General features: G+C 39.0%; 1 protein-coding gene across 2 annotated transcripts in view; it reads left to right on the top strand.

The window, feature by feature from the left end:
* The first annotated feature begins 2,821 nt into the window (after positions 1-2,821).
* LOC149162868 (putative cinnamyl alcohol dehydrogenase 1) overlaps positions 2,822-12,323 on the top strand; it is a 234,381-nt gene continuing 224,879 nt past the window's right edge. The window contains exon 1 of one of the 2 annotated variants that reach the window (XM_089437424.1): positions 2,822-2,994. The gene's annotated coding sequence lies outside the window, so the exon portion shown is untranslated. The remainder of the gene's footprint in view (positions 2,995-12,323) is intronic. The other variant, XM_089437423.1, reaches the window with a different exon arrangement.

The raw sequence follows: 12,323 nt of genomic DNA, 5'->3' as shown, positions 1-12,323 counted from the left end.
ATCATGAATGCCATAGCCATTTTGCAACTGATCTCCAATCCCATAAGCCTAATGACGCTATGACTTATGTGATAATGGAATCATGCCCATGGTGTGTGTGTGTGTGTATATATATATATATAACCAACCTAGATCAGTCTTATCCAAGCGTGGAGAGAGATCAAATTTATTGAGGTGCAAACTTCTTTTAGAGTAAAAGTAAATTTGATTCCTCTAGGTGCGAAGTTAAGATGGATCTAGGCTAGTTATAAAAATATATACAACCACTCAAATTAAATCTATTCATTCATTCATAAAAAACAATATTTAGTTGAAAATCTATACACAAGTACATAATATATAGTCTAAGTAATAGACCAAAAATGACCACATCAACATTTATTAAACACATCAATATTAAAATGTTAACAATAACATATATATATATATATATATATATATATATATATATATATATATATATATATATATATATATATATACCCTAACAATTTTATTTATTTATTTAAAAAAATAGAAACCAAACCCCCCGACAGTTGCATTGGCCAAAATATTTTTATTATAAAAAATATATAACTGCTCAATTTAAATCCATTCAAACTTTTCATTGACCAAAGCATTTTTATTATAAAAATATATACAACCACTCCATTAAAATTTATGAATGAATTTATTCATAGAAAACAATTTTTTGTTGGAAATCTATACACCAGTATAAGATATAGAGTCTAACTAATAGACGAATTGACCATTTTCAAGTCACTTTTGTCTAAAATTCAGTAGAGGTTTTTAAGAATTATAAGTTTAAGTTGTTTCATATAAAGCTCAAGTGCCTCACGGATTTTCAGGGTGTTGAATCTATTTTATGCATTCAAAAGTGCATTTCAAAGAACAAAAAGTCATAATCTTGTTGGAAAGTGTATTCCCTAATTTTCACAAAAAACCCATTTCATCTATGAGTGCATCCATAAATATTACTACTTATTTCAACCATATTAAATTAAATTATATTTTATTTTGCATTTTTTAACATATATAAACAAATCAATGTAAAATTATCAGTAATGACTTTGTTGTAGTCTAACTCTTCTACATTTTGGAACTTTTTTGGGCATATTTTCTGGTCAATTTTGCTCAAATCTTGCATAGATTTGTTAAAATCACAAGTTTGCGTTGTGTAATTTACAAAATATAAGTGCTCCAAGGGTTTTTCAGGCGTTGATGTTGAATCCATATATGTAGTCAAAACACATTTTAGACAACCAAAGATCACAATCTCACCCACAATTGTTTCACTAGATTTCCCAAAAAAGAAAAAGAAAAAAGAAAAAAGGAAAAAGAAAAAAGGAAAAAGAAAAACATATATTTATCACATCATCAAACTTATTAACTTTTTAAGTTAATAAAGCTATAATGATCTTGAAATGTTTCTCTTAATGTTTTCAAACATAGAAATAAAATGTTAAATAATTACAAGTAGTCTCTTACCTTCTTAAGATCACATATAGCATATCAATGTTAATGGAGGTTAATCATCATAATCACTAGCATAGTCATATAAAGTAACCAATGATGAATGTTGACAGGAAACATAATAGAAACACTAATACCATCAGAGAGCCTAAACCATGAATGCCATAGCCATTTTGAAATTGATCCCCAATCCCATACACCGAATGACGCTTTGACTTATGTGATAATGGAATCATGCCTTTGCTTGCCAACACTCATGATCCCTTTCTTGCTTTCAGAGTGATCACAACACTTTCACTTGCCAATGCCTGCACCACAATCTCTTTCTTTCTTTCAAAGCAATTAGAGCACCTTTGCCACCACGGTCAAACCACCTTTGCTTGCCAACACCCGATGCCACAACCCTTTTCTTGCTTTCCCTCCGTGAGTGTCACCCATTCGATATCTTCTTTCCTCACTTGGTCCTTCGCTGCAAAGTGGCCATGGTTCATTTGAAGTGAAAATATTTGTTTTGTCTGTTTGTTAGGTGATGTAAGTTTTGAGATGACTAGCACTTCCAACATGTGGCTTGAGCAACTGCGACCCAGGTTATCTAAGCTATCAAAATCACCCAAGGATCGCCACGTGCCTGGGCCACACAAACTTTTAACATCATTGGATTTTTCCCCACAAAGTGTCAAACCAATAACCTTTTCACCACGGAGTGTCTTAATAGAATATCCCGTCATCTATTCTACTCCCCTTGTACCATTTGAAATGAGGTTGTTAATTCCTACATGAATTTAACATTGAAGAATGAGTACTAAAATAAAACACGAAAATCAAATATTATCTCTACCCTTCAATTTCAATATATCTACGTATCAATATAATTAATAATAAAAAAACAAAATCTTTACTTACTATTTTTAATTAACATATTGAAATATATATATGCTTTAAAAGTAATTGTACTCTAACTAGACTGCTTTTTTGCCCTAAAAATCATGGAAATTCGGCCATATTTTGATAAAATTGTGTAGGAATTTTTTTAAATCCAAGTTATGGCTGTCAAATTTCAATATTTTGAGTTCTTTATAAGTTTTTGATGGTGCTGAATCCATTTCCACCATCAAAAACAAGATTTAAACCCTACTGCTGCAAATTTTTTTAACATTTTTTGCCTGAATTCTGACATTTTTGACCATCCAAACAATTCCTACCATTCCTTAAAAGTATATAAACAATTCCTACCATTCTTCCTTAAAAGTATATAAACTCATCGCCTATCAAACCGTCAGCAATGACTTCCTCCTATGAAATCGTCACCAATGACTTCACTCTTTCAATATAATTAAAAAAAAACCACAGGAAAAACAAGTCAAACATCCGTCCAAGTCTGGTGGACGTTAAAATTTAATTTATAACTTTAACAGGGTATTGGATCGACCTGTTAGATCTGCAAACATCGAGCTGAGAGGAGCTTTTCGGATAGTCCATAAAGTGAAAGGTGCAACAGGGATCTGCAAACTCCGAGAGTAGGTGAGCCTTCCTGCCATTCCACCCCGTACAGAGTACATTTTCTCTCACGCATATATTGCACATATGCTTTGTGACCTGCATTTAGGCGTTGTAATGAAGTATCAGTTAAGGAAGAAATAATGATAACACGCATGCCAGGATGCTTTAATATTTGAAAAGTGACATGGTTTTCTGGGTGTTGTATGAGTTAGAACAGACCGTATCTCAGGCTTTGTGGAATATATACCATAAATTAAAAAACAGTGAATGCAATATTTTGTTTTGTTTTGTTTTGTTAAGCGAGGATTACTTTCAGATGTATTGGAAGTTGCAGTGGCATCTTGCAATTTCAGCATCAAGTGTTTTATTGTGAGGTTTTGATGTTGTCTACAAGCTACGGTCAAAGATGTAAGGTTTTTGATCAGTTTAGGGCGTCTTACTGAGATTACAAGCTGTTATGACATATTCTGTATTCTGTTTATGCCAGTACAAAGACATAATGATAAGGTCAGTATAAGGCATCTTGATACCCCTGCATTTATACATTGTTGGGAATGTGTGGAGCAGAATGGGAATAGGGCCAATAATGCATAAACCGTTGCCTAACCCATGTCCAGAATCCTTGTTTGATGTTTTTTCTTTCATTGTATTATTAAAACAAGTTTAGCCGTGATTATGAGTGAAATTGTAAGCGGACGTACTGTGATGATAGAAAATTCTCAAGAAAGCAGTGTGGATTTTCCAAGCTATGATGCAACTATGGTTGCCAAATAAGCATGGATTTACATTGTGAGCTTTGAGGTTCTCTAGCTCAAACTCGGCAGGGATGCTCTTACACAAATAATTTATATTGTTCAAAGAATTTAATCGAGTTGAAAAGTGAAGGAACCTTTGAATGCCAAAATGAGAAAGATATAATGCGTTCAGTTTCCTCCAAGTCTGAGGACAAGAAGAGTCAATTAAATGTTTGGATATTCATTATCTAGTTTTATTGTAGGCTCTCTTATCTCTCAAACTTTATCCTAGTAGGAAAAGTACCAACCTCTATAGTAGAGCCTAGAGGAACAACATTGTAATGTCCCAAACGGGATATTTTGCTAAATTTGCAGAAATCGAACTCAACATAAATTTTATCATTAAATTATCATTCATTTAACAAAAGATTGCCATTTAAAATAAAACAAACAAAGCACTACAATCCAATGACACAATGAATAGGAAAATTCTCAGCTTTTATTATAATGGATAAACTGGGGTTACATGCATATACAATCAAAATAGATGAGATAAATGCTAGCCTCGAAGATAATCCGCTGCACTGCATCGACCTCCAAAACTGAACTGAACTGCCATTGCTAAGCTCTCCTGTGAATTCTGGATGAATTCACCAAGGGGAGATGGGTGTTCGCCAATCTCACTAAATCACCCGAGGGTTTCCGTCCTGAGGCTACAAGGAAGTAGAGAACCGAGTTCCCAACCTCTCATACAAGAAGAAATATCAAATCCAAGATGTCCTCTAATGGCCTCCTCCTTTTTTATAGATGTGATGGACCCCTCTAGAAGCTCCTATTTTATTATTATTTTAATCATTGAGCACATTTCCCTTAATTAAAATATTCTTTTTAATGTGGGAAAATGGTAAATTGGCCACCATGTCTCCTCAGGTTGTTGAAAATCACTTCTAATTATCCCATCCTATAGATCTCCTCGTTCCGGTTCCAACGAGCTATTATACTAAGGTGTTCTACCAAGTCTTCCTCCCAAAATGCCACCTTAAGTGTAATTAATTGAGTCATCCCCATTAATAACTTTGTTTTTTGAAAGTTGTCAGAATGCAACGGAACAAAAGGCAAACTATGCAGATGATGGAATATACCAAGCGAATGTCATCAGACCTCAAAAAAACTCTTCAAAACCCCTCCAAAAGCCCCTGGGCCCACCGATGACGCCAACCTGCACCTGTGACCTGTCTGCCCCAACTCTAAATGTCCATCCTAACCATGCCACAATGAACACCGGAAAAAGGAACATCACAAATCCTTCGCCCCAAGATTGCTTTCCCTCAAGCAATCCATATCTGTCAACAAATCTGGCAGTCTCGTGTAGCTGAGAATCAATACCTGGATCCCATACAAACCACTGGGTGATACCATACCTCCGTGCCACCCAACCAAGAACGGATCCCTCAATGCCTGGATCCCAAACTAAACTCTGACTCGACCTACCATCAACAGATCCTCCCGGATCCCAGTGCCACCATGGCCACTCATCAACACCCCTATCCCATGGCTCTAGTTGTGCTCTGTCTCCAGCTATCACTGTTGCTCCCTCAACTGAATACCAACTCATCACCTCTCTCCAATCCAACCTCTGGCACAGGTCGAGGTCAACCCCTCTTTGCTGATGCTAGGGTAGTGCTACTGAAATGTTGATGAGCTGTCGGTCCACATCCCACTGCCCACTGAAACATGTAATAACCCTCTCATTTAAGGGCTTCTGCTGTACTGTGCCCCAGACTCAGGATGATACTCCATCAAAAGGATACCAACGCATGATCTCCCGCCAAATTAATGTATGGACACCTGTGCAAGGAATAAGTCTACTAGGTTGATACTGGTCCTTGCTCAACTCTGTGAAAATTCTAGAATCGCACTCGAATCTACTATTACAACAACTGATTAAACTTCTCCTATTTGTTAATTACTGAAACAAATTATTCACTACTTCCTACAACAAATATCGAAGCTAATACAACTGCAGTCTTCACTTAATTAATTAATTTGCCCAAAACAAGAACAAAACAATAGAGAAAAGTCCACACAAGTGATACAGTGTTTTTGGACAAATGTCCCTGGAAAAACCCAATGTGGGAAAACCGGTGCAACAACTCTGAGGGTTTTATATTATTATGCAGTAGTTTCTGAATACAACTCTGGATGCCCTTCTGGTAATCCAGTTATAGAGAAATAAACTGGTTGAAAAAACTTAGTGAGATTACTTCACTCTACCCGACATTTCCCGGTTGTTCTGGCAGCTGAACCAACTGTCCCCGACTATCTCTGCGCTGGCCCTGCGTCAGCCTCAAAAGCAGTTTCCAACCCTCTCGGCTCAAAAATGTCAGCTCCCCCAGCAAACTTGGACTTCTGCGCTGAAGACTGCACAATTTCTGCGTGAGCCCTCCTGGCTCAACGTCAAGCTTTACGTGGGCCCTTCTAGCCTAGCGTCAACCCCTCCTGGGTCTGCGCTGCCTCCTCTTGGTGTCTCTCTGCCTCTCTGCTACGTATCTTGGGCTTTGGAGAAGATACTCCAACCCAACTATCCCTGCCCCTCACTGCAACAACTCACTATCGAAATTCTCCCGACAGCTCCTCTGCTCTACTTCAGAAAATCGAACTTCTGAACTCTCTGTGTGTCTTTCCAAGTGACCCTCAAGCCTCCTTAAATAATCTCCTTGTTGACATTCAACGGCCCAGATTAGAAGCTAATCAATGGCTAAGATCATTTATGCTTGATCCTCGTCTTCTTCTAAAAGTTACAACCACAGTTTATATTAATACCCTTTAATTATTTTATTTTCCTAAGTTTAAACTTAGGGTCCCTTTAAAAATAATTAATTATTTTAATACAACTGTTTTTGGGTTCTTTGGAAAACATGTGCCTAAGCCTCTCTGCAAAATTTGAGACTTGGAGCACATCCGATGCTACCAGAAATCAACAAACTCCTGATGCTCTGCTCGGCCAAACAAAATCTGTCCAAGAAATCTTGCCCCTCTCTCTATGATGGGCAAAAGTGGGCAAGTTATGCTGCAAGCCCTGTTTATGTACTCCTGGAGAGGGGTGTTCCCTGAAAGTACTATAACTCGGCCATCTGCCAGTGCATCTACCTCACCTCATCAGTGGGTAGGCCCAAAGATGAATGCACCATCATCTCAAAAGGATTCTCCCTCATCTGACTGAAAACTCCACGCTCCTCCAGTCTACAAACCTCCTGCAAATCTATCCTCTCAAGTTCCAGCACCTTCTGATGACAAGTGTTCGTAAAGACTGCCACCCTACTGGCTGTTTGTACATTCGTCCGCTCCTCATCAATGATTGGTTGTTCATCCTCCTTCATCATGGGCTCAACATGAACCCCCAACTGGCTCTCTACAAACGGCTCATCATGCACATTGTGCACATCAACCTCCTCAACTGACCCATGCTCCTCTATGTGCTCTCCATGTTGATTGGTCAGTGCCTCATTTGGAAAGTCTGTCCTCAGGACAATCTGCTGCTCATCATACTCCTCCATCACACATGGATGCATATCCGAGCTACTATCATCAACTTCCCATGACTGCTCATGCTCCTCAGAGGTACCCTCATAAGAACCCATGGACTCAACCATAGAAGAAGAATCCTCATTCTGAAGGTCAGAAGAAATATCCTCCTGATCTACCCCTGTCATCTCCTCCGCATCACTCAAGCATGAGTGGTCAGGTCCCCAAGGTTCCTTGCAGATGAAGCAAAGACCCTTCCTCCTCAACTCATTCCTACTACATGGTTGGTCACCATAAATCCACTGCAACTCCTCTTGGGTCAACCATCTCCTGAACAATCCAATGTTCTGCTCAACTAACCTTTCAGCTAGTTCATAAGAAATAGGTGAAACCAACTGTTCCTCCCTCCAAATGGGCAACAACTTAGACTGCAACTTCCTGCAAATGGCATCATGGCCTACCATACATGAGGACAAAATGGACTGCATGTGTGTTATGACTATATTAGGATGATGTTTCCTAATGCTGAAGAAGCATTGGAACATCTGCAAGATCAAATCATCACACTCCAGCTCAAACATGAGGTCATAAGATCTAACCAAGGCCATGACTTCTAGAATCTCCAACCTCTATCCAAAGGTAGGACCCTCACTGTTATGCAGATCTTGAAATGTCTCCACTATCAGTCTAAAGATTCTGCTCATAATGACATCACTGTAAGGAGGTATGAGTGCGGTCAGCATCATGATACTACTAAGACAAGAGACAATTGGAAGTTTGACCCCTACACAAGGATGCTCCAAAAATATGTGTTGTATGAGAGCAAGCATGGCTGGTTTTAGAGCCCAAATCAAGCTCTTCCCATCTAACTGATGCACCTTGGAGAGGAGTGAAGCAAGTTCTTCTAGTTTGAGAAGGGCTTTTGTTGTAACCCCCATGCATCTCAAATCTGTTCCAAGTGCATAAATTTTGGGTCCCAATTCATGTTCTTCTTGTGGTTGCTTTTGTTGTAGCATAGAAAGTATCCCCTTGGAAAGGGATCTGTTGATTGTTGCTATTATCTTATTAAGGGCTTTTTTGAAGATTTCATCCATGATTTAGTCCAATGAAGTCAAGTACATCAAGCTGACAAGACTTGACAATAGAAATAATGACCAAACCTCCCACATATACCTCAACGCAATATATCAACAACACATAGCAACATTACCTCAAGGGCATACAACCAGACAAATAGTAATTGTTCATCAACAACATGACTATCAAAATAACTTAGTCCAATATGTCAACAAGATATGGTCTAAGCAAAATAAACCCTTAGCTACCAACAACTCACTCCCTGGCTTAGCATACAAATCTTAACATGTTAACAACAACAAGACTCCTAAATGCAATGACAACCCTAAGAAACACCCCTAATACACTCATTCACTAATGTCTAAGTAAGCAAAGAACTCGTTGGACACCTTGAGAGTAGATTAACAAACAACAAAAATAATTTCGGAGAAAGTACAAGCAACATATCATGAACCTGGACCTCCTGCAAGTGATCAGTTCGCCCTCTATACAACAAAGAATTTGTTCTTCAGGTGACTAGGCAACATATAATCGAGCAATCAATATGGGTCAACTCTAATCCCTTCATTAGCAGTCACAAAATTGGGATGGATACAAAAAAGTTCTGTTGGGACCCATAGGATATTTGGCCCTCAAACTTCAAGGACAACGATCGCTCCAAATACTCAATGCTTTGATTCCGATGAATTTTGGATCTGGGCCTCCTTGCTTCCTTGCTGTTAGTGAGCTCCTAGAATTTTAGTTCACCAAATATATCCTCTTCGCATGTAGCATGCAGCGACCTTGTCCCTCGCTCCAGTTACAATGCTATACGATCTTCTTAATTATTCCGGGTGCAATCTCAATAGGATTGGTCAATTTGACTCTTGACATCAGGGATGTCTGCCTCCACGCAATAACCTGACTACAATGACAATTTCATAATTGCTCCTAGCAATTAGTTTTGCGGCCCCTTCAAAATCGACCTACCCCGAATAGTGAACCTCCACCTAAGGAACCATTGTCCTTAATCCTTCGATCTGCTGCTAGAATGGCGACACAATCTAATACTGTGGGCTCTAGTTACAGTCACGACATATTTCTTCACGTTGGATTGGTCTTGCTCTCTGCGAATTTTCTGGGTTAGTGAAAATTCCCCACAGACTCGACCGATCCGAGTTACGACTTGGCTACGTCAAATCTGCTAGTCTAGAGCACATTCACACTTGATCATTTACATAGTGTCGACGATAGCATCTTTTAGTCAACGCAAAAGGCGACCACTCAATGTTCTAACCCATACTTCGCCGCTACCACTACAATTGGATTTGGCTTCCACGCTCTTTGCTAAAAAAAAGCCTTGCGTATACTCTGTAATATGCCCACGTAATTCGCAAATGGAAATCCTTTCAGCTTAAGAACAGTGTTGCTTCGACTGGCTCGGTTCAACCATCAAGGGGGAATGTTGCAGGCTCGACCTCATGACTCCTTAACTGCTACACAAAGGGGAATCACCTGTTGCTGCTACAGTCACTCCTGAATCAAAATATTGTTTACTCGCACGATCTTCAGAATATCGGATCACTGTGTGCTACGATATAATTTGGATTCCTTCCACAGTTAGTACGATGCACGAGCATTCATGCATTCTGACTAAAATAATGTGTACAGGTATCTGACCGCACTCTACATTGATCTGCTATTGCTACACACTCTTCAATTTGTCCAGTGGGAAATGCAATTGGCCGCTCGTGAGTAACAACGATAATGTGGCTAGCTCCTACGTTACATGTTGGTCTCCATGCACGGAAACTGCCCACCAATTGAGCTGGTTCAATGCTTCGTTGATTGGTCACAACTGCAATAGCATGCATTCACGCACAAGGACTCCCACACTCAATAAGAACGCATCACGACAATCCCCGATTGTACTGCCTAATTTCAAGAGAACCTGTTGCACACGAGAAATTTGCCCGTAGAATTGATAAACTTCAATAAAAGGACGATAAATTTGTCACGAATCCGGTCAATCATGAAGAATTGACTCCCTGAATCAATCTTTGACCTGACAATCTTGTAGCCTGCAATAACCAATTTATCTCAACAATGAATTATACTCAGAATATTAACCCTTGAGGTAAGGGTTCTGTTCCATGGAAAATTTAGTGCCACAACACCTCCAATAATTGTAAGGGAAAACCTCGAGTGTCCTTTTCAAAATTTCGACTAAATGAAATTAATGTCCCCAAACCCTCAGGCTGGTAGGAGAACCAACTCTAATAACACTGTAATGTCCCAAACCAGATATTTTGCTAAATTTGCAAAAATTGAACTCAACCCAAATTTCATCATTAAATTATCATTCATTTAACAGAAGATTGCCATGTAAAATAAAACAAACAAAGTACTAGAATCCAATGACACAATGAACAGGGAAAATTCTCAACTTTTATTATAATGGATAAACTGGCGTTACATGCATATACAACCAAAATAGTTGAGATGAATGCTGGCCTCCAAGATAATCTGCTGCACTGAACCGACCTCCAAAACTGAAATAAATTGCCACTGCTAATCTCTCCTGTGAATTCTGGATGAATTCACCAAGGGGAGATGGCTGTTCGCCCAATCTCACTAAATCACCCAAGGGTTTCCGTCCTGGGGCTACCAAGGAAGTAGAGAACCGAGTTCCGAACCTCTCATACAAGAAGAAATATCAAATCCAAGATGTCCTCTAATGGCCTCCTCCTCCTCTTTTTATAGTTCTGATGGAGCCCTCTAGAAGCTCCTATTTTATTATTATTTTAATCATTGAGCACATTTTCCTTAATTAAAATATTCTTTTTAATGTGGGAAAATGGTAAATTGGCCACCATGCCTCCTTAGGCTGCTGAAAATCACTTCTAATTATCCCATTTTGTAGATTTCCTCGTTCTGGTTCCAATGAGCTATTACACTAAGGTGTTCTGCCAAGTATTCCTCCCAAAATGCCACCTTAAGCGTAATTAATTGAGTTATGCCCACTAATAACTCTGTTTTTTGAAAGTTGTCAGAATGAAACGGAACAAAAGGTAAACTGTGCGGATGATGGAATATACCAAGTGAATGCCATCGGACCTCAAAAAACTCCTCAACACCGTTCCAAAAGCCCCTGGGCCTGCCGATGACGCCATCCTGCACCTGTGACCTGTTTGCACCCAACTCTGAAAGTCCATGCTAACCATGCTATAAGGAATGCCAGAAAAAGGAACATCACAAACATGCAAGCTACCTTTACCCTATGAGGAAAGGTACCAACCTCTACTGTAGAGCCTAGAGGAACAACATGCAAGCTACCGATTGTCACCTTAGTAGCCTTGCCACACACTTCAGACCTATGTCAGATGGTTTGGGTTTGAGTTTAGGTTCAGTAACAATTAGGTTCAATTTGAGTTTCTATAATGTTTGTGTTAATTTCGAGTTAACACGTTCTTTGCTTAGATCAGTTACCATGATAGCCCAATTTATATTTATAATTCTTTCTTTTACAATCACATAGATCATCATACTAACTGAAGAAATAACGTAAACTACAAATGCAGAGAGCAAGCCAAGACAAGAGAACACAAAATTGGCTCAATCTAGGGAAAAACCCCAATATGGGGAAACCCTTGATCAATCTTCTTATTATAAATATCAAGTGCTCAGTAGAGAGAGAGTACAATAAGTCAACGTAGACTTGCCAAATAGCAGATAAATAGATAGCCCAAAATGTAGTCCTGAAGGAGACAATTTTTCCCAGGTATTAAACTGCTGTAGAAGTATGATCTGATTAGGGTTGCTAGTATTCCACATTATCTTGCTTAAACTTCTCCAAACGGTCTCCTAACAATTGCGGTTAGGCTACCTCTGCCTCAGAGCCAACTCGTTGTTTTCTAGGGCTAATTTCGAGCCTCGAAATCACCTCACAACACCCTGATCTGTGCCAGATAAGGTCTGCAACTTACTTGTAGTTTCTTCTAGGGTTGCGGCTTCATGAAACAGGGCTGAACTGCT

Source organism: Pinus tabuliformis, chromosome 5_2 (genome assembly GCF_031772625.1).
Source record: "Pinus tabuliformis cultivar Carrire ecotype Pingquan chromosome 5_2, CPIR1, whole genome shotgun sequence".
NCBI lineage: Eukaryota > Viridiplantae > Streptophyta > Pinopsida > Pinales > Pinaceae > Pinus > Pinus tabuliformis.
This window is presented reverse-complemented; position numbering and strand designations above follow the sequence as displayed.